Source organism: Pantherophis guttatus, chromosome 1, assembly GCF_059756535.1.
Source record: "Pantherophis guttatus breed Tessera chromosome 1, ASM5975653v1, whole genome shotgun sequence".
In the NCBI taxonomy this organism is placed as follows: domain Eukaryota; kingdom Metazoa; phylum Chordata; class Lepidosauria; order Squamata; family Colubridae; genus Pantherophis; species Pantherophis guttatus.
Genome location: NC_142063.1, coordinates 319240329 through 319268282, shown reverse-complemented (window position 1 = coordinate 319268282; position 27954 = coordinate 319240329). Strand labels below are relative to the sequence as shown.

Genomic DNA, 27954 nt, shown 5'->3' with positions numbered 1-27954 from the left:
AATACTTGTCAGATAACTTTTGAAGTGTTTATTAGTTAAGACTTAGAAATAGGGATGGTGTAGAGCCAATAGAGGACTCTTTAGATAACTTTCAAAAAGCTTATTAGACAGTTTTTTTTATCCCACCTTAAAAAAACTATAAAAGCTTGTTGAATCCTTTGTTGTGGGTTCTGGCATTTTTTTGGCCGGGACCCCCTTTGTTGAAGCACTTCAATAAAAGGAAATCAATCCTGCACTTCATGTCTGGTAGTCTTCATCGGCTTTGGTGCCAGGGTAAGACCTGAATTTGGGGACAACAGAATAGTTAGGATATTTTGTGGAATGTATCTTTGGTTTAACATCTCTGCACTTTGTATTTGTATTACATTCTACAATGGCATTAGTATGTCATGATATAGGTGTTACATTCCCTATTCTTTGTGTTAGTATAATTTCTTTTTTAAACTATTTCAGTTAATTATATTTTGACAGATCATCCACCACTCCAAATTCATTATCAGCGCTTCCACATGTGCAAATTGGTGTTAGACGTCAACTTAAGCAGCAAATAAACATTCACATTACTCAATGGCATTTTATTACTGCAAAAATGAGAAATACTGTTGTGACTGACTTGCCAGCTCCAAGAAATAGTATGGAAATTCAGAATTTTGATCAAGGCAGAACTTGGTTTATTTCATTGCCCTCTGGTGGCCCTAGGACACGTCTGCAACATTGTGAGAACAGTTCATATTCCTCTTTTTTAAATAAATAAATAAATAAATAAGTTTTATTAAAAAATTTAAAAGGACCATAAATACTGGCACAAAGTAATACAAAATAGAAGCAATACAGAAAGAAAGAAAAAAACTGCAATAAAAATGAATAAAAAAATAAAAAGAAGGTCTGCACCAAATATAAGTACAAAATTTTCTCTTATTGTATGATTTTTAAAAAAGTTCACTTTTTTCTATTACCCATTTTTTAAATCATCAAAACTAGAAGTCACAAGTGCATTTTTTTTATGTTTCATGCAAATAGTCTATAAGAGGTTTCTCTCTAGGACTTGCCAATTGCTCAGTATTGGTAACAGTATGAGACAATTCAGAGAAGTTAAGAGAAGCTATGTAAAAAATGTTTCATTGTAGGAAATAATGCAAGCCATTTTGATTCCCTGCATTGAGCATGTTTCATTATGTAGCAGAAATAATCTTGACGTCTAAGTATCATATTGTACGTATCATATTTTCCCCATGTTTTAACATGTATTAGAAGCTAAGCCAATTCCAGTTCATCTTGCTGCAGAATCCAGAAGAAATAGATAATAGTGTCTTTTCAAACTGCAAACATATAAAAAAACATGATATGCTTTTCTTTGCAACTGAGAAATTAAGTAGAAAATCAACATCCAACTAGCTCAATTGAAAGGAATGCCTCTGAATCCAAAGAAAAAGTCATTGGGAGTCAGACAGCCTATAAATTGAATAATTAAATATGATAGTCAGAAAAGCTTTAATCTAGCCTGACAATAGGGTTTTTTCTTTTTAAAAGGCTAAGAAAATTATTTATTTAATTTGTATTCTGACTTTATCTTCAAGAGTATTCAATATTGAGAAAATAAAACAAAAAGTAAGCAGCCTTAAGTCCTTTTCTGAAAGCTAAAGAGACTGAGCACAGTTCTCAAAAAAGCTCTGTCAATAGCATGAGGAAAACAAAAGAGCACTAACACCTATATACCGCCGCATAGTGCTTTACAGCCGTCTCTAAGCACTTTACAGAGTCAGTATATTGCCTCCAACAATCTGGGTCCTTATTTTACTGACCTCGGAAGGATAGAAGCAGTGGTGAAATCTGAACCGGTTTACTACCGGTTTGCTGGCTGCGCATGCGCACTACGTGCCAAACGCACCCTGCGCACGCGCATGCACAGTACCCACCATGCACCAAATGCAAGGTGTGCACGCGCACACAGTGCACACCAAAAGGAGACATGGGGTAAGTAGAACAGCGCGCGGGGTGTGTGTGATCAGCTGTGGCGCACGATCTTGGAGCCTTTTTTTTACTTTTAAAAGCATCCAACTTCGGGCGAATAGGTTGTAAAAAATGCTTTTAAAAGTAAAAAAAAGGCTCTGACGATCGCACATCACTGCTGTGATCGTCAGAGCCTCTTTTTTTTTTTTTTTTTTTTTTTTACTTTTAAAAGCATTTTTTATAACCTTTTCGGGCGAATTTTTAAAAAAACTTTTTAAAAGCATTTTTACTACCAGTTCCGGTAGTATAGGACAAGTTTTTGTAAGGAGATAAAAGCAGTTTATAAATGTTGATGGTTATGAATCAGTCTTCCTACTTATATGGTGAACATGATCTGAGATATTACTGTGGGCTAATAGAGGACTTGCAAATATTGACAGCTTATTATTTCAATGTTGCGGCACCTAGCCAAACTTGACCAATCTCAAAAAAAATCCAGTAGTGTTGGATGTAGTTAGAACTTGAATAGTACACTCAGCTGGAAAGTTTAAAAGAACAAAAAACAAAAGAAGCCTACAGCATATTCTATTTTTGTTATTGTTGCAAGAAAATAGCATGGGTCATCAAGATGGAACTCAATTTGAGGTAGACGTTTATATTCCCTATTCATTAAATTTTTACTGTAGTATTTTAACTGCGATATGCTCATTAATTTACTCTAGGTCCTTTTAATGAAAAAGCAAGTTGCAAATATAATAAATAAATTTCATGAGAAGAATCAGTTATATTATTTTGGGGTAATAGTACAAATTGTTTAAAGCTAATTTGGTTTCAAGAATACCCTGGAAAAAACTGAGATTCTTTTATACCAAAGATGGGAAATTTGTATTCTCCAGCTGTTCTTGAACCACCTTCAATCATTCTTGAGCATTAGTCTATTGGGCTAGGTTTGACAGATCTGGAGATATTCCCTTCCATAGCTTTATTTAATATTTGAACAGGGTTGGGGATACTAGAAATTTCCAGTTTCAGTTCAGTGTCAGTCTGATCAAAATTGGATCTTATGAGCTCTCTGGAATTTATGCTAGAGAATTAGGGAAATAAATTCTCTGAATTACTGGATCAACTTCACAGAACTTTAATTGAATCACAATTTCACCCCACTCCAGCTGAAACTTATTTGGAATGCATGCCTTCAGTTACAAAGTCTCTTTATTCAGAAGGATTGGTATTTTTCAAAAATGGCAGAGTTTCAGTCTGCCCAGTTGAGACATTTTATTTTCATGTTCCAGTGTTGAACTGTACCCAGATGGCAGATTCTAAACTGTAGAGCTAGTCATCCCTGAAGCAAATGAAACCTGACGTACAACTGCTCTAGTTGGGCTTGTAGAGGAAAGATTAATATTTGCAATGTACACTTTTAGTCAAATAAAACTGTTTTTATTTGAATAAAACAACTTTGTGAAAATGAATAAGAGTAACCAACATGTTAGATTAGCAAATGGTTGGAAGGTTAAGGTAGCTGGAGAGGGTGTTGCACGTTGGTCATTTAGTAATGAACCATTGCCTATGTTATATATTCCTGGGTTAAAATATAATTTGCTCTCTGTTAAATGATTATTGCAAGTTGGGTTTACAGTAACGTTTAGAAATGATAAATGTATAATTGAAAAAGATGGAAAGGTTGTTACTGCAATATTAGAAAATGATTTATTTATTTTAAGAGAGAACCCAGCATTAGTAGCAAATTCTAAGTCAGTGTACAGGAATGATAAACCACATGATGAATGTATTCATCTATTACATCGGAGACTAGGGCATATAAATTTCAGGACGTTAAAGAAAACAGTTCAGCTATCTGAAGGTATAAAACTACAATCATGTAGTAAGTATTTGAATTGCAATGCCTGTAATCAGCAAAAGAGTAAGGTAACACCAGCAAATCGTTTTGATGGTTTTAAAACCAAAAAGCCATTAGAAGTAGTGTTTGTAGATTTGATTGGACCCAAGAAACCCAGTACTGGAGGTGCCTGCTATATTCTAAGCATAGTAGACCATTACTCGAGGTACAGATTCTGTTATCTTATGAAAACGAAATGTGAAACATTCCACCATATAACTAACTGGCTGAGATTTGTTGAAAGGAAACAGAAGTATAAAGTAATGTGCTTAGTAACAGATAACGGTACGGAATTCACTAACCAAAGGTTAGAGAAGTTTTTGCAAGAGGCAGGAATACAGCATAACGATCTGCTCCGTATAGACCACAACACAATGCTTATGTTGAGAGAAGGGGTCAAACATTACAAGCCATGACTAGAACAATGTTGGCAGATTCTGGTTTGCCTGAAACTTTATGGGATGAGGCTGTTATGTGTGCTAATCATGTATTAAACAATGTGGTACATTCATCTACTGCTGAAATACCATTTACATTATGGAATGGGAGGAAACCAAATCTTAGTTACTTACACACATTTGGAGCCCCAGTTTGGGTGCATATTCCATCAAATGTGAGAAGGAAGGAACAACAAAGAGCCAGAAAAATGTTTTTTGTAGGCTATGATTCAAACCATAGGTCTTTTAGATTTTGGGCAAAGGGAACTACTAGAGTGCACTGTAGTGCAAATGCAAAATTTCTAGAGCACGAAGGATGGGAGAAACTTGAATGTGCAGATTATAGACAGGATGATAATACTGTTAGCATTGAGCATCAAATGAGTAACGATACTCCTGATGAGGATATAGATAATGTAGATTCTTCTATTAAGGTTGAAGAAGAGGAGGTAGTTTTAGGGGAGGATGAAATTGAATCGCCTGCAATGAGTCCTGTATTACCTAGGAGATCCAGTAGGGAAAGACATCCACCTAATAGGTATAAAGCAATGGTAGTTTGTCAGGTTAATATAGAACCTTCAAGTTATGAGGCTATCAGGATGTATCCTGAAAAAGAACAGAATGCTTGGAAGGAGGCAATGAGTAGAGAAATCAACTCATTAACTAAATTGGGTGTTTATGAGGATATGAAATTACCACCTGGAGAGAAATTGATTGGTTGTCAATGGGTGTATAAAGTAAAGAAAAGTATAGATGGGACAGTAGCCCATAAAGCTCACCTTGTAGCTCAAGATTTTGCTCAAACAGAGAAAGGTTTCGATGAGGTGTTCGCTCCAAGTTTAAGAGCTAGCACATTAAGAACTATGCTAGTGTGGGCGGCAAAGAATAAGTATATTATTAATCATATAGATGGAGACAGCATACTTGCATACTCCATTAAGACATACCATTTATATGAGGAAGCCGTTAGGAGTGAAAACAAATGATCAAACTGATTGTTGGAAGTTAAATAAAAGTCTTTACGGTTTAAAACAATCAAGGTTTGAATGGAACCAATGTATAGTTAAAAAGCTTAATAATATTGGATTTCAGGAAGGTGTAGCAGACAAATGTCTCTTTAAAAGAGAGAATAATGGTTTAGTATCGTTTTTGCTATTGTTCACGGACGATGTAGCAATTGAAACTAAAACTGACAAGGAAGCAATGGATATTGTTAGACAGTTAGAAGATAAATTCAAAATTAGAAATTTAGAACATATTAGACATTATTTAGGTCTTGATATTGTTCAAACAGCTAGAGGGTATAAACTGTCACAGGCTAGCAAAATAAGTCAGATGTTGAAATGCTATAGCATGGAGCTATGTAAGCCAGCTAAAATGCCAATGGCACAGGATTTTCAACATGAAGAAATCCAAAGTCCTGGATTTAGTAAGGAGATCTATCAATCTCTGATAGGGAGTCTATTGTATATTAGCAGTTGGTCGAGACCTGATATTTCATATAGCATAAACCAATTAGCAAGGTATAATGCAGAACCATCAGATAGGCATTGGCAAGCCGCAAAGCGGCTATTGAGATATTTAAAGATGACAATGCATTATGCATTATATTTAGAACCTAACCGTGATCTTATATTGAGCGCATATGCTGATGCTAGTTTCGCTACTGATTTGACTACCAGAAAGTCTATATCAGGTATTGCGATAATGTTAGGTAATTGTTTAATAGGATGGAAGTCAATAAGGCAGAAACATATTAGTTTATCCACTATGGAAGCAGAATTTTCCTGCTTGTCACTAGTATGTACTGATTTAATTTATTATAAACAGTTGATGCTTGATGTCGGATTAAAGGTAGATTATCCCATCGTAATTTATGAGGATAACCAAGCTGCTATAAAAATGGCAACAAATTTAGCACTTAAGACAAGATCAAAATATACTGATATTCGTTATTTGAATGTTCGTCAGAGTATTCAAAGTAATATGGTTCAGTTAGAATATTGTATGTCTGAAAACAATGTAGCTGATAATTTCACCAAAGCGCAGGGTGCAATTAAACATAAAATATGTTGCGAAAGCTATGGCTTGAGAATTTGAACAGGATATATTAGCCTGTCCAAAGGGGAGAATGTTAGGATATGGTATAAGTCTAACAAGTTGTCCAGGCAATATATATGTTCTATCACTTTAAATGTATTCTGTAACTTTAAGATGTAATGCTGAGTAATTGTACTGATGAGTCATTGTAACTGACTGCTGACTAACAGCTGACTGCAATTATCCTAATTGTACTGTTGAGTCATCACACTGCTGACTTCACTTATCTTAAGTGGATAATTTAAGATATAAATCAAATTTAAAAAAAAAAAATTACTAGTGTAAACTGTATATAAGAAGGGAGCCGAGCTATAGTCATTGTTGCTTGACTTATTGCTTGACTTATTGGTTGGACCTTCTCTCATTGTTTTGGACCTGCTCTCATCATGTATGAAGGAGTTTTCATTGTGGATGGATATGCTACCATCGTGATTTGTTACCAGCGTTAAATTGCTGTTTATTACCAACTGCTGTTTGTATGGTAAGAAAATATCTGTAACTTCGGACTGATTTAAATGGCTAAAGACTTGGGTTGACTAAAAGACTATGCAATTGTTTTTCACTACAAAGTAAAAGCTTTGTTAAACCAGTTTGTATGTATTGTATTCATTGCTCTCAGTACCGTTTCTCTGTGCACTTACTCTGCTGGTTGGTAACACAACAATATCCTTAACAGGTATGATGGAAATAGTTCTGCTATTTTATTTTATTTATTTATTTATTTTGTTTTATTTCATTCAAGTCAGTATTGACTTCTGATGACTGCCTGGACAAATCATCACAGTTTTCTTGGCAAGGTTTTTTGGAAGTTGTTTGCTGTTGCCATCTTTCTAGGGCTGAGAGGTAGTGACTACCCCAAGATTACTCAAGTGTCTTTATGTCTAAGGTGGAACAAGAACAACAGAATAACAGAGTTGAAATGGACCTTGGAGGTGCTCTCGTCCAATCCCCTACTCAGGCAGGAGACCTATACAATTCCAGACAAATGGTTGTCCAATCTTTTCTTTAAAACCTCCAGGAATGGAGCACCCACAACTTCCAAAGGCAAACTATTCTGCTAATTGTTTCTCACTGACAGGAAATTTCTGCTTAGTTCTAAATTGGATCTCTCTTTGATAAGTTTCCATCTGTTACTTCTTGTCTTGTCCTCAAGTGCGTTGGAGAATAGGTCATCTCCCTCTTCTTTGTGACAGCCCTTAAATATTAAAAGACTGCTATCATGTTACCCATAGTTACTCCCCCCAGAGGGAGAGCCTTCTCTGTGGGGGCACCTACTATCTGGAACGAGCTCGCCCCAGAGATACGGAGGATCCCGGATCTGCGCACCTTCCGCCGCGTTTTAAAGACCTTACTATTTCACCAGGCGGCCTAATTTTCTCCCTCTTTTATAAAAGATTTTTAATTTTTAAATATCTTTTAGTATTTTATATATTCAATTTTAAATTGGTTTTAAAAGTTTGGGGTTTTAAATTTGTCGGGGCCAAAATTATTTAATTTGATTTTATTCTACTTTTAAATTTTGTATGCATGTGTTTTATTGTTTGGCTGTGCACCGCCCTGAGTCCTTCGGGAGTAGGGCGGTATAGAAATCAAATCAAATCAAATAAATAAATAAATAGTCCTTTTCTTCGTTAGACTAGACATATCCAGTTCCTGCAACCTTTCCTCATATGTTGCCCCAAGAGTGCTTTTCTCTGCACTCTTTTTTGAGTTTCAATGTCTTTTTTTTGTATTATGGTGACCAAAACTGGACACACTATTCCAAGTGTGGTCTTATCAAAGAAGCATAGAGTGGTACTAATACTTTACATTATCTTGATACTACCTGTTGTGACCTAGGCCCAAGTGGTTATTACCAGACACAATCAGTCCTAAACGAACATTTTATTAGAACAACTGAGAATTACTTCATTTTCATCTTAGTCCAAATTAAGTCCAAATTAAGTCCAAAACAAATTCTTCATAAACAGTTCTTCGGCCTTATCACCAACCTTGCCTTCTTTGGCACCCTGCCAAAGGCTTTTCTTGGCAAAAGTTCAGAAGCAAGAGACTCCGACACAAAACAAATGTAGCAAGACAAGAGACAATTGTAACAACGTTGTTTTCCTACAAAGATCCCAAGAGCCGTTGCTGCTCTTTTAAGCCTTATGGGCGGGGCCAATCATCTCCTGGCCTTACTCCCAAGTCGTCCTTTTTGCTTTAGTTGCTCTTGCCTTCTGGCAGCTCTTCGTATGCGTGCACTAGGAACAAGCTCCTCCTGTTCCTCTGCCTCTCTGCTATCCGCCTCTGGAGGCTCCGGAGTCTGCGCATCGCTCCCAGATGGCCCTGGTCCCATCTCTGCCTCTGACGCAGAGCCCTTGTCCGGGCCTTCCCCTGACTCCAGGACTGGCCCATTGTCCTCCCCGGCCTCCTCACTGTCTGACTCCGCTGGCAGCTCTGCAGGCTGCTGGCAGACTACAACACTACCCCTCTGTTGATGCATCTTAGGACTGCATTAGGGGTTTTTTTTAGCAGCTTCAGCACATTGCTGGTTTATACCTAAGTGGTTGTCTACTAGGATTCCTAGATTTCTTTCATAGTTACTGCTGTTGGGTACCACCTATTCAATCCTCGGGCATTTGGTTTTTCTTGCCTAAGTGTAAAACCTTTCTTTTCTTACCACTGAATTGCATTTTGTTGGATTGGGCCCAGTATTCAAGTCTGTCAGGATTGTTCTGGAATCTTGAGCCTAACTTCTAAAGTGTTGACTATTCCTCCAAGCTTGGTTTGTCTGCAGCTTTGGTGAATTCCCTTTCTATCCTTCATCTAAATCATATTATGAAGAAGTTGAAGAGTACTGGGCTTAAGACAGAACCTTGGGGTACCCTACTGCATGCTTCCCTCCATGTAGAACTCACGGATCTCCCAGTTTCTAGCCTGATGCTCCAACATCAAACCACTATAGATACAGTTTTAAAATCAGACAATTAGACAAGGTTCTCATAAATAACTTTACAGTAAAGAATAATATACAGTAATAACTAATATACAATAGTGAAGGAAATGTTCCTAAAAGCAGAGAAGAAATTTTGGTTTCAGATATTATTAACTTTTGAACAGAAATAAATTCTATACAGTATATTTCTATGAAAGAGACTGGCGTTTCCCCTCTTTTTTCTAAAAATAACATGAAAGACTTACATTGAATTAACTAAAATAATTCCTTTCTTTTATATAGAGGGGCTGCACATGTCCTGTTGAGAAAACTACATTTCTTTAAAAATATGGGTAAGTTTGTTGTGTTGGCAGGGTGAAACTTATAAAGAAGACAGAAATGGAGCACTTTAACAAGACTTGCTCCTTCTGATAAGAATGTTTAATCCCAAATCTGATCTTCTACTCAGCCTCCCTCTTCTCATTTCTGCCTCCACCCTTACATGCAACACATTTATCTTCTTCCATGTGACACCTTGAATATGCTGCAGAATCAGCTATAGTTACCATAGTAACCAGCCTAAAAACCATGTCCATTGGATGCATCTTTGGGAGGAAGAAGGAAAAAAGCTACCCACCATTGTTCCCTATCAACTCTTAGCTCAGAACCCATTAAGAGGAAGAAAGGGCAACACCCGGAGGTCACTTGAATTGCCAGCTGTATACCCTACTTGCCTTGCTGTGTCACTAAGAGCCCCTTTCCTTCTCCCTGAGTCAATACCATTAGTTTGACCCTTGGAAGTGGATGTTGCCAAAGAACAGGAGTCCCGCAGAGAAATGCAAGCAGGGAACTTCTTTTGTTTAACATCTTGCCACATTTCCTTTTGAACTGTTTAGGATTCAGATGCAGTTGCAAGTGGGGCCTTTCCTCCTGCCAGTTCAAATAGCGGAAATGCAGATGACAGGCCTCAGATATTATAATTAACTTCCATTTACAGCACAGCTGTCATCAGAATTGCTATGACAATTGAGCAACCAAGAGGGCTATTCTGCACCTGGACCAGATTAAATTCTAAACTTGGTTCTCCTTTGATCTTCTCTCCTCACATATATGTACATATATACACCCACACATGCATATAGATTCTGATGGTGTTTTATTTGTAAAATTAGAAATATTTAAATATAAGTATAAATAAACTCAGCACAATCTTAATACTTCTAGCATCCTGGCATACAACAGCCTGAGCTTCTTTGCAGTCTTCAAATCTTACAAAACAATGAAGCTTTAGGGAGGCAGATGAGAATTTTTCCACTGAAAGTTTCTGTTCTGCCAGAAAATAGAAAAAGTTCCATTTCATTTAGACGTTTTTATGATTTTTATCTTTCCACCTCCAGTTCTGTAATCATTTTAATGTTCACTGTATTTATGTGTGTAGCAATTTTACAACACTATGCTATCAAGATGTTTTTCCAGACTAAAAATTGTTGGGGGAATATTTAACACTTAGATGTAATTCAGTGATCTCTGATTCCATCCATCTACTTAAGTCATTGTCTTCTGCTTCTACTTCCCTCAATCAATTATTTTCTTAGTAGCTTCTCACATCATATGCCCAAAGTATATGAGTTTCTAATGGTTGATTATTGCTTCAAGAGAGCAGTTGATTTTTATATCATCTAGGATCAACTGAGTGGTTCTTTTATAGTCTGTGATTCTCTTAGTAATCTTTTAGATTGAGAATTTTTAGATTCTCAAAATACCTAATTCAAAGGTAGTTATCTTAAACTTTTTGCTTACAGTGTCCAACTTTCACAGTCCTACATTACCATTGGGGGAAAAAGTTTATTTCCATATTTGTATTAAAATAGAACCGCTTCCAGCACACTGTCTATCTATCTATTCTTGAGCCGAAGAAAATGAAATAATCTAATAATTTGTCACCATCAGCGATAAATTCATTCACCTGCTGGTTAATATTACCTTTATTTTAATATTTGATATGATTTCAGATTTCTATATTTATTTTAATAATGATATCTATGTGGTTGTTTACTTTCAGTTAATCTGAATCAAGTGGAAATTTTATATTTCAAATTGTTTGTGTTCTGGCTTCCAATTTTGATTTCAAATGTCACCTTTTCTAATCCCACCATTCTTACGATAATTCACTGTTCACTGCAAAGCATCCTTAGAAGAATAAGCAGATTCATGACCCACCTATTAGTATTAACATTTGAATGTGAGCTACAGAAGAAGAGTCTTGCTTTTGTTATGTGGGGACTAAGTATAATGGATCTACAGTATACAAGGCAGATTCACATGCATCTCTTCTTTTATATAGGCATGTGTTCTGATCCTTGTCAGTCTCTAGGCAAATATTTCTATATTAGCTGAGAGAACTGTTAACCTTTTAGTAGCCTTTTCTCTTTCAGCTTCAAATAGTTCAGTAAACATTTCTTCAGGCTTGGACTTTCTCCATTTTATGGCTGGTTCAATGCTTTTGGTACATTTCTTCCTTGTGAAATCAGTTTTCTAGCCCCTATATGTTCAATCTTATGGACTTGTCCTGCATTCTGTTTTCTGCACCAGCAATCAGCTGATTCTGAGAAGGGTTATGGGGGGGAGTGGTTTTTCTACTACCCAAAGAAAGGTAGAGATGGCCCTACCCAATATTAGAGGGGGAAGGTGTTGGAGTGAGAGAAGCTACTGATGAAGATATAGAGGGTTTTCTCTTGCCTGGAGTCCATTAAAGAAATTAAAGTCTCCACTTCCCCATTGTGCCCATGCTATGAAGGCAGAAGAGATATAGACTGGTAAACAAAAATGTACATTAACAGCCCCCCCCTCTACCCATCCCAGCCAAGATAAGAAGTACCGGTAATAGTGCCTTTGAAGGGAGAGAAACATGTCAAAGAACAGATGAAAAAAGGAGGGGAATGAAAATCTCCTGGCATTTGTGGATCTAAAGAAGGAGGGAAGGATGAAGCTGTAAAAGAAAGTAACTCCAGGATTGAAGTTAGCAAACTGAAAAGAGGGAAGGATAGGAATACAAAGTTTTCTGAACACCTATCCTGTTGCCATAACATAAAACTGAGAAGAGGGTGGTTACACTTTGCTTGCAACATCAGGATAAGAGAACAAAACCTAGAATTGAACCCTCTGAGACCATATCTTTTAGCTGGTAAAAGTTTCTCTTTGTTTAGTTTGATATCACTGTGGTAATCAGCTGAATGAATTATCATTCTTGTTTCATGCTCAAAGTCTGTATAGTTCTTATATATCCTTCTTGTTGTTGCTCAAGGCTTTCCTCATCTGTCTTTCTCTAGTTGTTATGATAGTATATTTTGAAAAACATTTTGATTTTTTTTCCTCTTTGAAATTTTGGAATATTTTTTCCAGTTCATTTTTATACTGGCCGTTTCCTCTTTCCATAATTTCTCAAATTTCTTGCATAAGTATACTAAACTGTTCCATATGTTAACACTTATATTTTAATAATGTCTTCTAAGCCAAATTTTACAGGCTCACCTGATCTCCTTAATTTTCTAAATTTAACCTCTACATATGACACTAATAAGTCATGTTCTGCTTTATCATCAGCATCTGAAAATTGCTGATTAGATTTCACTTCCTTCTGTTTCCAATAGATAGTTTGATTCTGATGTTATCATCTGCTGATGTCTGAATGTAGAATATACATTTATGCTATAATCAACCGAAAATAAACACGTCTGTTTGCAAAGCTTAATCTATCTTCATTGTTGAATTTATCCAATCCAAGCCCTTTTATAGTTCCAGGTTCCTCTATTTTTTCCAAATTTTATGTTCCAATTATATGTTAGTAAGTTGTTTTAGATGTTATACATTACTACATTATTGTAAGGTGTTACTTTTAGCACTATGGTCAATTTGCCATAGCATTCTTTAATGATTCTGTCAACAAGCCTGGGGACTCTGGAATGATATGGAGCCCATCAAGTGGCTCATTTGATTGTTGTCACTGGTGGTGGGGGTGGGGGTATTGTATTGTTTTTTTAGGGGGGGTTATCTTTGTAAGCCACTCAGAATCACTGAGAGTGAGTTGGGTGGTCATATGAATTTTCATAACTAAATAAATGTTCTCTCTCCATTGCATTTAATAAGTATACATAATAGTATATTATGTGATTCTCACTGAATACACAAACTTTAATGTATATATCACCACTTATTGAAGTATAGTCAACTACATATTTAGCAATATCCTTTTAACATTTCATTGACACTCCATTCCTTCATCTGGTCTCATGCCCTAAATAGTATGTAATCTAATTATCTATTTAAAGTGGCTTCTCCAGTAACCAAAGGAGTGCTTTCTGATTTAAAATGTCATTATCTGGCAAATTTGTCTAAATATTATAGCCTTTTTCATACTATTTTGATGGCAACACTATGTCATAGTGTTTGTCATTATTTTCCTCTGTGTTTGATTTTGTAGTTCCTTCTTATAGATAGGTTAGCTTTTCAGATGCTTGCAAAATCTTACTTACTGTTTTATCTGATTATCTTTACTTTCATCCCTCCCCTTTGACCTTATCAGCAAGGATGACTCTATTATAAGCTCATGGTCCTGCTGGCATTATTAAGGATAATTGAAACTATTGAGCCATTCCCACTACATCAAGGGAATATCTAGCAAATATCACTTTTCAAAAGTTGCATGGGACATTTCTATCTTCCTTTCTAGTGTGATAAACCTGGAGACAAATGGTGGAATCCTTTCTTTTGGAAGTACATTATTTTTATTCAAACTTTCTAGGAAAAAGCCATTTTACAAAGCATCGCACTAAATTTAGTCACTAGCATTCTGTGTTCAAGAGTGAAGACTGATATTTCTCTGCCAATTCAGATGTAGAAAGGAGGAGGAGAATTTACCATACTTCCATCTCTGACGCTGGCAACACAAATGGGACATGAATCAGAGGCTGACTGCCCCATCTGATAAATGGTTGAGATGTCTGGCAGAACTATAGCAACTTTTGGAAGTTTTATAAAAGCTAATGTATATGACACCAGATGAACTGGCCATTCACTATTCTTGTCTCAAGGCATGGGATAGCATTAGAGATAGAGCACAAAACATGGAGGGCTAAACAAAAATTTAGGAAAGATCCAATCCCTCGCAAGACAAAGCAGTGAGAAGTCTCTCCTGTGCAGCACAGAGAAGCTGGGCTAAAGGTTCAGCATCAAACATTCTAAGTGTTGCTGGCATGTACTACCTCTTGATCTCAAGAAATTAAAAACAGCAGATGAGCTCCTCGGTGCAGTCTGTTTGGCATGATCGGTGTTGGCCTTTTTGGAGGTGAAGTTATGAAGAACCATCCCTAAGAATTTAAAATGCAAGAGATATTTTACCCTGTGTCCCTCAATACTTCAAAAGCAGGGCTTAAGCCACTTGGCAAAGACTATAAATTTATAGTTTAGATAGTTTATATCTAATTGATTTATTTTATGATAATCTCCAAAGGCAGTCAATGTTCTTTTAAAGGCCTATTGAGGCTTATTCTCTATCCTTGAGAGAATAACAGCAGAGCCTGCATAAAGCAGGTTTGAAATGCATTTGTTGGCCAGTTTGCAAGAGTGGAAATTTAGGTTCTGTAGATAATTTACCATGCTATTAATGTAAAAGTGAAAGAGGAGGGAATATACATCCTGTTTGAGTCTCTTCTGCGTTAGAATGACATTCAGAAGAAAGCCTCTGGGATTGTGCCTGACCTTGATAGATATGCATGAAGAGAGAAAATCAAAGGATTGTCTGTTGGTCAGTTGAAGAGCCTTCCAACTTCTGTCAAAGTCTGACTTGAGATTTCAAATAAAAAAAGAATAGCATTTGTATGTGGCATTTAAGATCTATAAGTGCCATATATAAGAAGGTTGGCTTGTTGGAAGAGCGTTTTTCAATGATACTGTAGAGCAGGAATGTCAAACTGGTGGCTTACGGGCCAGATGCATCATGTGCAAGCCACGCCCACCCCAGCTCCACGAAGTGGAAAAAATGTCACGAAACATATGACAACAACATGATGCTGCAAATTTGACACCCATGCTGTAGCACAAAGGACCAGTTAACTATGGATCTGCCTCTCTAAAGCTACCTGGCTCCTCAGCCAGATTTTTCTTTGCTCAAGCCATCCCTAACTTTTTCAGTAAAGGTGTCTATAGTACCTATCAGCCTGGTTAATACTAGATAGGTCTATATAGCCAGTCTTCATTTAGCGACTGACTCATTTAATGATCATTTGCTATTAGGATGGTGATGAAAAGCAACCAGTCCTCACATTTGCAACATTTGCAGGTTTGCAAAGCAAAGAAAAGCTGAAGTAAGATCACACATCTTGCTGTTTCACTTAGTGACTGCTTCGCTTAATGATGTTTCTAGATTTTTTTTTTGTCTTTATGTAGCATAATTAAGAAACCGAGACAATTTTAAGTTGGGCTTTAGTTGGGAGGTGACAAAAATAATGGCACTTGCACACTGTGACAAAAGTAATGGCACTTGCTTTAAAAACAAAAAGAAAAAAAAACTCCTGGTTTTTTTCCACTGTTGGTGAATAGGAGCATTGCTTTCATTGAAATAATGTTTCGGCACAGCATCTTTTTCTTGTCTTGAGTGAGACAGAAATGTTTGCTAAAAGTAGGTAGGATAGCTAAGAATTGAAATAGGGGAGTTGGAGGTGACTGGACAAATTTAAGATCTTGTCCATGTAAACTGAGCTTGACGATGCTAACTGAATATGTTAATATGAATATGTTGCCTTATGCATGCAAGATAGATGCATTCCAGCTAATCTGTCAACCGCTTGCTCCTTATTTGTTTAAAGGGTTCTGCATTTGTCAGAAGAAAGCTTTCCTTGGTGAGATATAGAGATCGAAAACCATATCAACAAATCTGGAAATTTTAGCAAGTTTTAGAAGTTTTAATAATTTACAAAAAAGAGGAAAAATCTAGGAGGAAAATAATTGGAACTCTCTAGATTGGACTGTAACTTTCAGAAGCCCTGATTAGCATGCCAGGATTGTGGCCACTGTAGTTCAACAAATTTGGAGGTACCAGGTTGCCTACAATTGACCGACAAAGATAACTTGATCAAAGGTGACCACTGGTATGATGAAAATAAAAAACAACTGTTTTGCACTGTCTTCAGTCTTCCTTCCTCTGCTTTTAAACAGCTACGCCTCATGCATTTTAAACTCTACACTTGGCATCTGGGAAATGCTTCTTGGTGTTATCCATTAAAGCATTTCACTACCTGTTTTAAGTTAACCCAACAGCATAAATGGAGGTATCTTTCCTTCAAATTAGATAAGCAGCTTCCATTTCCATTCCTCTTTCCCTTCCCCATCCTCCTTACCCCTCCCCTCTCCACCCAACTGCACCCCACCCCACAACCAAACAACATTGCCAGCATGTATGCTTATTATAGCTTCCTCCCCAGGATGTACACATGATGAAAGAAAGAAATGGATGAGATGCAAATTTCTAAGAAAGAATTACAGAAATTTTAAAAGAACAGTAAGCAGAAAAGGCGTGGTTGCTAGGATTTAAAGGAAATAAAAAGGCTCTTTTTTTTTTTTTCAGCCTGGTCCTGCTGTGGAACAACAGCTATGAATAAACTGGTACTGCCCAATTAATGGGCTTCCAACTAAATCTCATCAACCTGCTTCTAGAAAAATCAATGAGTGTTCCTCCCCCCACTTGCCGTTATAAAAAATAGCCAGTTGAAAACAAGTATACCTGAGTTTGTCTTTCACTCATTCTATTATTTTTGAAGGAGATGGCTTTAAAAATGCAATTCAGTAGTTTTAGAAAGCAATTAATTTCTGACTTTGTGAGATTTCTGTTTCTTTAATCAATTTTATTAAAGACTGATATTTACAATAAACATTAATGCACGCTATAAAAATAAAAGAATAAAAATAAAAAAATAGAATATATATATAAACGTTCTTCCCCCTTCATCATAGCAAATATAAACAACTTTTAATCAAAGTTGTAATTGCTGTTTATTCCCCAACATTTTAAAGAAGTTCTTAAATGTGTATTTAAAATTTCCTTTGCTACATATTGAAGGAAACTCACCTGTGCTGTAAAACCTCTTGACCCATAGGTTCCTAATAGCTGAAAAGCAGTTAATAAGCAATTTTTGAAAGTGATTAGAAAAGAAAATATGCAAATCCAATATTAGGCAATGTGATTTGAGCAAAATGGCCACTCCCCCCTCCCCCCCCAGCTTTAAACCTGCCAGAAACCAGTATCTTGTGTCTCACAAGGGGCAACTGTTTGGAACACTTGTGTGTGATCTCCAGTCCACTCCTTGTTGAGAGGGGAATTAGGAACAACTGATCTACTCGCCAGCTAATCATTCTGTCTGTCATCTGTACTGCTTTTTGCAAAAATTTGCCATTTCTTCCTCAGAAGTTGACATTTCTGGTATTTTGATATGTTGATTTATCACAAATATTACAATAATAAGAATCCATCAGAGATGTTGCACAAGCAGACAATCCTTCACTGAGCAATGGGTTGGATTAGATGATGTCCAAGATCTCTTTCAACACTGATTCTATTATTTTTAGCTCCTCTTGGTCTAATGTAGTACTTTGTTTTCTCCTGATATATTTTTTGTTGTAAACATGATGTAGCATGCTTCATTGAATTAGAGAGTCAGGCTGAGATCTGCCTTGTAGCCATATTTAGTATCCAAGCCAACCAAGAGAAGTAATCCCCTTCTCCTGGTTGGCTTGGATTTCAGAAATATTTACCTGTGAAATGCCTTAGTAGAGTTTTGTAAGGTCCTGGTATACACAGGTTTAGTAGTCTTTTGGAAGAGCACTAGACCTGTATTGTAAACTACACTTCTGCTTCCCAGAAGGTCTATTTAAACCAGGGAAGAAAGACAGATCTTTACAGCTATGAATGGCTGATTCTATGACCACTTAGTGCATTACAGGTTTCCATTATTTCTGTCAAGAAGGCATTTCACATGGCTATAATTATTACTATTTTTATTAATGAAAAAGGAATGGATAATGGATTTATCTATTCCACGACCGACTTTTTGGTGCTACCACAATTTGCTGCTAGCACTGCTATTCTTTTGCAGCACTGGTCAAGGACAGCTAGGAGTGGATCTGAATATGGTCACTGAATATCTAGGGAAAAGTTCATGTGGTTTGTCATTAGTCCTTCTATTCCATGGAAAAATACTGGAAAGGGGAAAATAAAACTGCAAATGAATGGCTGGCTGCATGCATAGTCTGGAACTGTAGTCTGATGATAACATTGCAGGCCTGGTCGGTTTCACCTCACAAGGATTAAAAAATATATCTTCAGGCAAAGCATGACAGGTTTGATTAGAAGTTCAGTTCTATCTATGGGTGCTGAAGATAAAACCTGAACTAAGGACCTGAGGTAGAAGGAGCTGTACACATTGCTTTAATCGTGTTTATGAAATTATTAAATTAAAAACTTCTAAATTAAAAAACAAGAACATTGGGGCATAGGTTCATAAGTATTTGTAGTCTAAACACTAATGTTCAAACATTGGAAGGTACACAAAATGAGCTTGAACATTTATTAAAGATAGGGAAATACGATTTAATTATCTAATTATATTCCCTTAATAGGAATATAACAAATGAAGCATATAGAAGAACAGCCCAACTGCATCAGGGCAAGTGCATCTTAGTTCAGCATTTTGTTTCTCATAGTGGTCTGCCAATGGGATGCTTGCAAACAGAGTCTGGAAATACAGTACCGATATATCCATTTCCTCTTGCTGCTCCCACCCCCACCCCACACCAACTCCATGGTAACACTGAATTTTAAGGCTTATGGCTCTTCATAGATCCACACTTCGTACCTACTTCCCTTTTCCAAATTAATGCCCCTCACCACATCTTATGTTAATCCATTCCTGAGGTTCAGTTGATTGAAAAAGAGTGGAAACAATAGAAATTAAAAAGTTGCAATTTACAACTAGCAGTATCTACATTTGCTCAGAAGTCCATGCAAGTAATACTGTACTATAGAAGTCTTGAGGAATAGGAGGAAGAGCCACAGGTTAGATTTAAAAAATCTGAATCTGATGTAAAATTATAAGGTATATCTTAGCCCTCTCCTAGTCCACATGATGATAAAAGGAAGGAGGAAGACATATATTCAGACTTTCAAGATTAAATTACTATATGTTTATAAAAAAAAAAAAAAACCCACACTCAGGACTGATGTTTGTCATTGTTTAATGACCCCTGTTTTGTTTTGTGGGTTTTGTTAGTAGAATATTTTAGTTTTGGCTGCCTGTTGATTTAATTTTTCTTGCTGTTATTATGAGGTTTTTAGTTTTGTATGCCACCTGAAGTCCACTGGAATTGGGCAGCCAATAAATTTAAACACACAAACAATATTGATTTACATGATTTGGTTCTTTTAGTCAGATCTACCTCGAAGAGCTGACATGTACAGAGCATCTGGATTAAAATAAGTGAGTAATGAAAAAAAGGTATACTTTTATTGGTACCTATAGTTGTTCATCAGCCAAAGAGGACACGGAGATAATATTTTCTAAAACACATTGCAGATTGTTACTGGTCATGCTGAGGGCATGCAAAAGCATTTTTATCAGGAGCTAGGAGCCATTGTCCTCCAACAAGACAAGGTCGTTTGCCATTCCTGGACATTATTAGAGGAAGGCAAATAAAAGTCTTCACTACCTGTTTTTTAATGAAATGGGACAATAGGGGATCAACATGGGGAAACTGAAACTTTAGTAGCAGTATTTTATTCATGTCTGGCACTAGATGAAATTAACTCAAAGTCAAATGAGAGAGAGGGAAAAGCTTTATTTTCAGGCTAATAAGAAATTTTTAAGCAGCAATTCCAAGATTATTGCTACTTTGACTCAAGTATGCCAAGAGATGCATCTGAGGTGACAGTCGTCCCCCCACCTCAATGAACATAGCCAAAAGCATCCTGCTGAAATTAAGGTTCTTTGTTTTTCCTTGTTCAATCATGGCAGCATAGTATTACCGGCCCCTTCTTTTGACTATAGCTACAATTTATTCATCAATATTGCAGCTATTTGCTTACCTGTCTGTTAATTTGCAATAACTAAGATTAAAAGATATTGATATACCTGTCTTTCCTGTTCCTGTTATACCTGTCTTTCCAAAAGTCATGTAGCAGTAGTGATGGGAGTCTTTAATTACCTTGACACCTGTCTGGAGAAAAACCGACAAACATGATCCTTCCTTACCTGTATTGTTAACAATTTTCTCCTTCAGAGGGTGGGAGGAGGCACAGTTGATATAAGTCATCTTTGATCTACAAACCAAGTGAAAATACAAACCAAGTGAAAATATTTAGTTGAGGACTAGAAGCTGATAAATAAGCATGTAATAGCTCTCAAATAGTTGCACAGCAGAAGGTCTTCAAGACCTGTTATCTATTGTTTCATAGTACAGGATATAGAATAATGAATGTAAATTACAGGAAACGAGATTCTGATGAATGGTTTTTTTAAAAAAACCCTTCATAATAGTAATTTATCAATGGTGGGCTCCCCTTCCCTTGATATGAAAAGGTAGACGATCATCTGTCATAGATGCCTTCATTGGAATCTTAGCAATGGACTTCATAATTTAAATGGCTCCTTCAAACTTTGTAATTTTTTAAATGCTCATATTGTCTTTGTCCTCAGTGTTTTGTTTTGTTTAACATTTAAAAATGGTCACATTTATTGACTAGTACATATTTTCAGATTTTCCTGTTTACTTAGCTACCATATATAGTTCAGTTAATACATTATTGAACACTAATACTTATGTAGGGGTGTCTGATTTTAATTGTTGATTTCTTTTTCTTTTTAAAAAATGTTGCATTATTTTTTGTTGTACTTGACCTTGAAAAACATTGTTCTGAAAGGAGGGGCATTAAATCTTTGAATGAATGTATCAGTGAATCAAGAAACAGTGCAGCAATTTCTTCCACATCTGTGGGATTCCCTTAATTGTAAATGATCCAGATGGCCTTTTATCATTCTTGTTCTGAGAGCTTCCATACACGCAAAAGATATGCAGGGAATTTTTTATTCTTTTCACGTAGTATTACTTTTAAAAAATGGCAAATTTTAACCCTGACACATCATAATTAATCCACAAAGCAGTACATCTTTTCAAGAAAAAAAAAATCCCTCTCAAACTATTGATGTGAAACATATTGGTAACGTTATTTCTTTAGCTGGAATCAGAGAAATTTGTGAAAAATCTCATTTAATCCATAAGTAAAAATATAGCAAGTGGAAAGAAGGAAGTGAACAAAATGAAACAAAGAGCATTTTGTCTCTGACATAGTATTGTTTATGGCAAACTTGTTTGGCTGAATTGTACATTTGCCCATTATCTTAACGTGTTATATGTATGCAAATTGCATTCCTTGCTTATTGTGCAGCATACATACTGTTAACATAGCCACAAGGGTGCTAGAATAGCATTATTTAAGCATCATTAGTATGCAACAAGGTACCTTGCTTCTCTCTTAATCCCTTTGCAAAGTGGGCCTACAAGCTCTCTGTCTCTTTGTTATGACAGTGCTAGTCTTTGTGCTTCTAATGCAATACTAATAAGACTTTAAACTAGAGAGCTATATTAGGTAGACAGGAAATTGAGTGGAGAGACTAAATCCCAAGAATGGGGAGTTGGGGGAAAGAAAATGAACAGAGGGGAGATCCTATTTGTGAGCAGAATGAAGATGGGATAGAGAAGTACAGAGATACCCTGGAGAATTTAGGCAAAATGGCCTTGCAGAAGGGAAATATGTGAAAAACCTTCTTAAAATTGTTTCCTTCTGCTACAGGCAGATAAATTTGCAGTGTCATGAGGTTGGGACCCAAATGTAGCTTTCAAAGGCTATTTGAACTTAAGATTCCTCAAAATCAAGGCTCTTTGATGGATTTTCTCCTGAGTTCTTGCTGCACTGCTGGTTGGTAACCCTGTCCACTACAAAGCCATGGTGTCAACTCTTCAAGGTAGGGAAGGTCAAAAGACAGAGAAGCAGGGATTTCAGGTGGGTCACTACTTTATTGTCGTAGGGTTTATTAACACAGTCTTGAAAGCCTGTCTAAAACTTTCTCTGACTCTTTTAAGAACAACTAAGTCAAGGCAGAGTTGTTCTGAATCTTTCTCGAGCTTTCTACATTCTAGGGTCAGGCAACTGTTTCCCTTCTCTAGCTTCATTCAAAGTTAAATTCCTCCACACATGGCTTAGAATTTGCTACGGGATGGCCAAGCTGGACAACCTAAGGCATGTATGTCATAAACTGTATCTTTCTTGCCCCCTTTCAAAGCAAGCAGCTGAATTTATGCTTGATTTATCAGTGCTGCAAACCTATATAATTTTCCACTAAAATAGAAATGAAAATAAAACAGATGCATTTAATTTCCAGGTGGTCTCATGTAGCTTAAAACAAAATAAAGGTATTTATAATAAAAGTACTTAGAATTCTTCCAAGAAGAAGAAAGATGGAATGGAACTAGCATTTCATTCTTAATCTATCCCTCCTGTATTTCAGGGAGGGAAATTTCTGCCATCACAGCTATATATTTGCTTTGGGGAATATCTATAGACCTTGGAGGAGGAGGAGGAAGTGGAGGAGGATGTTAATTTGATGTTTAATTTCATCTTCTGATTCTTTATAAGATCTACTAGTGGCTTTTTTGCATTGCTAGCTTTTAAAAATACACTCTGCTCAGCATAGATTCTTTGTATAAACTACATTGAATAGGACTTGTGGAAGGGCATAGATTACATCTGTGTAATGAATCATAGTAGCCCAGTCTAACAATTCAACTACAGCATCAAGCCATACATGTAATTTCCTTCAAATGAAAAAGAAAGGGACATTTAAATTAGAAAATATGCAGAGGGAAAGAGTAGGCTTCTATTTTGATGTAAGTAATAGTGATCCATAAACCAACCAGTAGTGGTCTTTGCAGTAGGACCACATTACACGAGCAAGACTGGCAGGTGTTGCCAGTGGTCGATGGTTGCTATTATAAATCCATAAGCATAAATGCTGGTTCATTTTCTACTATTTAGGGCAACCTGGTCATCCTCAAAGGCAATACCTTTGCACCAGGGGTGAAATCCAGCAAGTTCTGACAGGTTCTGGAGAACCAGTAGCAGAAATTTTGAGCAGTTCCAAGAACCGGTAGCGGAAATTTTGAGTAGTTCGGAGAACCGGCAAATACCACCTCTGGCTGGCCTGAGTGGGGTGGGAAGGGAGATTTTGCAATATCCATCCCCCAGGTGTGGGGAGGGAATGGGGCTTTTGCAATATCCTTCTCCTGGAGTGGGGTGGGAATGGAGATTTTGCAGTATCCTTCCCCTGCCACGCCCACCAAGCCACGCCCACCAAGTCACACCACACCCAGCAAGCTACACCCACAGAACCAGTAGTAAAAAAAAAATTGGATTTTACCACTGCTTTGTACCCCGTGGCCCTAGTAGAGCACAGATATACAGGTAGTCCTCAAATTACAACAGTTCATTTAGTGACCGTTCAAAGTTATAATAGCACTGAAAAATGTGACTTATGACTGTTTTTCATAGTTACAACCTTTGCAGCATCCCCATGATTATGTGATCAAAATTCAGATGCTTGGCAACTGGTTCATATTTATGACCTTTGCTGTGTCCCAGCGTCAAACAATTATACTGTACGCTTTTTTGAAACCAATACTTTTTTTCCTGCTGAATGCAGACAGATACTACATGTCAATTTGTACTGCAATAGATCTTCTGTAGAACACTATAGAATATTTCATCTGAAAATAATTCAGGGACAGCATCTTTTATATCTTGATGAATAAGTGTGTGCTGTAGCACATTCTGCCAATGTATTTTCCACTTACCAATATTATCACTCTGTCAAAGTCCCTTTAAGATAAAGCTGATTCTGTTTTAATGGTGAAAGAATATAGCTCTGTCACAAAGACTACCAGTTTAATATATGGCATCTTTAGCTTAAAAGGTCAGATAATAGAAGAGCTGAAGCTCTGATGAAAGGAATTGCAGATGAAACAAATAATTCTGTGGTAAACAAAGAATCATATTTCTTAATATGTTCACATTGCAGCATGTAATGGGAAAGTATAGCTCTTCACGGTTTTGTTGGAAAGCCTGTGGAGATAGTCCTCAACTTACAACAGTTTGTTTTAGAGACCATTTTAAGTGACTTATGACCCTTTTTCACCCTTACAACTTTTTTTAAAAATTTGATTTATATGCCGCCCTTCTCCGGAGACTCAGGGCGGCTTACAGTGCGTTAAGCAATAGCCTTCATACTTTTGTATATTTATACAAAGTCAGCTTATTGCCCCCACAAACTGGGTCCTCAATTTACCTACCTTAGAAAGGATGGAAGGCTGAGTCAACCTTGAGCCTGGCGAGATTCGATCTTACTTTAATTGCAGACAGCTGGGGTTAAATTACAGTGCTTCTGTCTGTTGAGCTAAACCAGGCTCCTTCATCTCCCATGAAGATGTTTTGCAACATCTTCATGGTCATATGATCAAAACTGGCAGCTTGGCAACTGACTCATATTTATGACCGTTGCAGTGTCCCGGGGTCATGTGATCACCTTTTGCAACCTTCTGACAAGCAAAGTCAATGGGAAGCCAGATTCACTTTACAGTCGTGTTATTGACTTAACAACTGCTGTGATTCACATAACAATTGGGGCAAAAAAGGTCTTAAAATGGGGTAAAACTCACTTAACGGCTGTCTCGCTTTGCAACAAAAATTTTGAGGTCAATTATGATCATAAGTCAAGGACTACCTGTACCAGGTTATCCAATTTTATGCTTATCACACTCCTGAACTATAGCTTTGAATAGGGTTAACATAGTCTTACATGCCTGATACCATTGTGTGATTTTGGATACTAAATAAGTTTCACTTTTCCAGTAATTGGAATACCTGCCAAATCTCATCTCAACATTGGCTTCTGAAAGGTCAAAATATTGAGAGATTTAGCATTCTTACCACAAGATTTCATATTTGAATGTCAATATTTCTAATTAAGATTTTACTCAAAAACATTGAATTGGCACAAAATTATGGCAATCTTAGCAAGAAGTTTAGTCTCTTTTTCTGTCTCTAGATGGGGGAATGGGTGAGCTGCCATTGCCATTTTAGTGTGGAACAGATGCATAGGGTCTGTAATTGCCACCTTGTTGAATGTTGGTTTGGATAAAAAAATAACTTGCTCAAGGTCACTCTATGACAATCATGCTTGAAAAAGAAAAATTTTCAAAAAAAACAAATGAAATTCTTATTTAAAAAATATTTGAAAAACAGCTCATTAGCCCACCATTGTATTATACATCCTTGTTCTTGCAGTTACTTATATTTAGGAAAAGAAGGCCGCCACAAGAATTTCAATATGAAAACAAATACAGAGAAAATTTCAAATAGTAAAATAATCATTTTAGAGCCTACCATCAAAGCATATATGTCATATTTCATCTATTTAATAATGCATGGTGAGACAGTTGTAATAATTCACATTTTAAAGATGTAGATATATCATAAGAATGAGTATAAATAAATAAAGGGCGTCGTGCTTTTATGAAACGTATCACCTTTGATTTGCTAAACAGTTAACACATAACTTTGTTTTCATGATTGTGGTTAAAGAAGCATAGCAAGATATGACATGCATTGAGCACTATATTTCCTATATTTCCTATATTTTCTTTTAAATACTTATTTATTTCTTTAAGGAATTTATAATGGCTTCCTATTTTCTCAAACACAGCGTATAAGAAATTAAAATAAACATAGTGATATTAGAAAACTTCAATTAAAATGCTATACATAAATATGAAATAATGAAAATAGAGGAAGAAATAAGTAATCATCATTTATAAATTATTTAAGAAACAAACTACATGTTTAGCATGCATATAAAGAAACCCTCGGGAAAGAGAGATATTTTTAGCAGGTGTTTAAGGCAGTACAAAGTTGAAATTTCTTAAATACCAGGTGTATGTGAGAGAGAAGATTCCAAAGATGTAATTGATATATGATAAATGATAAATGAACATGTAATTGTAAGTTATCAAGTATTCATAATAAGTTATATTAAATTACATTCATAATTCAATGTTATATTCATAATCAGGAAAGCTGCCTCCAAAAATCAATTTTATAGCCATCACTCAGTTTTATAACAGGGAAGATAATTTGGTCCCAAGTGGTTTTGGGCTTTAGATTCTAGCAGTAAGATTTTGAACATGATTTAATATCCAATTTGCAGTGATGTGATCTATATGTCCATTCCTCCACTCAAGGTTCTGTAAACATTTCTTTAGGACTCATTTTTCAACTGGTAGTGTATTTCTAATTCTATATGTCCAATATAGATGAATTTACCAGCTGGATAAATTTGAATCAGGCAAGACCCAATATAAACAATATCAATATAATAATTGGCTGTTCACCGCCCTGAGTCCCTTCTGGGAGAAGGGCGGTATACAAATTAAATTAATTAATAAATAATAAATAAATAATGTAATATCAATATTGTATTCGTTTATTCAGTGTGTATGCTTTTCTATTGCTTTGGTCAAGAAACAAATCTCAGTTGCTTACCAAAATCATCATTAGGAAAGCCCATATTCCTCCTAGGATCATAATTCCACCATATTAATCCCTAAATGCTGATCTTTCACAAACCCTTTAAATCTAAATTTTCTAAATATTAACAACAAGGAAGATCTTATTTCATGGGAAGGGAATTCAGCATAATGGGAGTTCTGGCAGAGAATGCTCAGGTTCAAGTTCCTTCTCACTGGACCTCAGAGAGGGGAGAGACTTTCTATCAGGGATGGGCAGATTCTTCTTCAAATAAATAGATTCATATCCCATTGTCCCAAGCCATGTTGTTGTTATTAGTCCCTTCAGTTTATCCAGAAATTAACCAGTAGCCAATGTGTGTTGTGCTGTGGGGTACAAGTGTTATATGGCAATATTGAGATGTTTCCATTATTATATAGGCAGTTGCATTCTGCCCCAGCTTTAGAATGATTTCAGGGTTAGTCGTAGGGAAGTCCATTTGAAAAATGATAAAAGTATGAGTGAAACTTGACAGTGTTTTCCACTACAGGAATAATGTAACAGGCACTGGAGCACTCATAGCTGGAGTTTCCCCCAGCTGTTTTAGCAGAAGCTGTCAATCCAAAAGAACCACCTGATTAGGAATCATCTCCTGAGAGAAGAGCAGAATATGGAGCCAGTAAATTCAACTAACTAGAATGAAGGGAAAATGAAAATGTATTTAAAAAGCGCATACAGTATAAGGATGGTCTATTAGATAAATTTCTCCTCTCCTCCCATGAGCAAGCTGATAAAAAGAGATGTTTGGGAAACAAAGTGTTAATACATACATTCTCCATCACACGGAGAATGCTAGTCCTCTCCAGTCCATTTCACATATGGGTTAATTTTCTGTTTATATCCTCCAGCGGCCAACTCTGGCAAATCTAACTCGAACAGCTTCATCTGTAATTCCAATGTTGTAGTTTAAAATTGTTTAATCTGCACAATGAGA

At 36.3% G+C, this 27954-nt stretch overlaps 1 protein-coding gene and 1 long non-coding RNA gene across 8 annotated transcripts in view; one reads left to right on the top strand and one right to left on the bottom strand.

Annotated features, from left to right (window-relative positions):
* The window catches only part of MSRA (methionine sulfoxide reductase A), a 188581-nt gene that overhangs the window by 121202 nt on the left and 39425 nt on the right, over positions 1 to 27954 (top strand). The gene's annotated exons all lie outside the window — the stretch shown is intronic.
* LOC117667709 (uncharacterized) lies at positions 14 to 27804 on the bottom strand. Of its 2 annotated transcripts, XR_009622938.1 has the most exons (4): positions 27791 to 27804; positions 20599 to 20666; positions 17424 to 17462; positions 14 to 280 (listed from the first exon to the last, which is right to left on the bottom strand). It is a non-coding gene; the product is annotated as an uncharacterized LOC117667709 (long non-coding RNA). The 2 variants fall into 2 exon arrangements; XR_004592107.2 differs by lacking the exon at positions 17424 to 17462.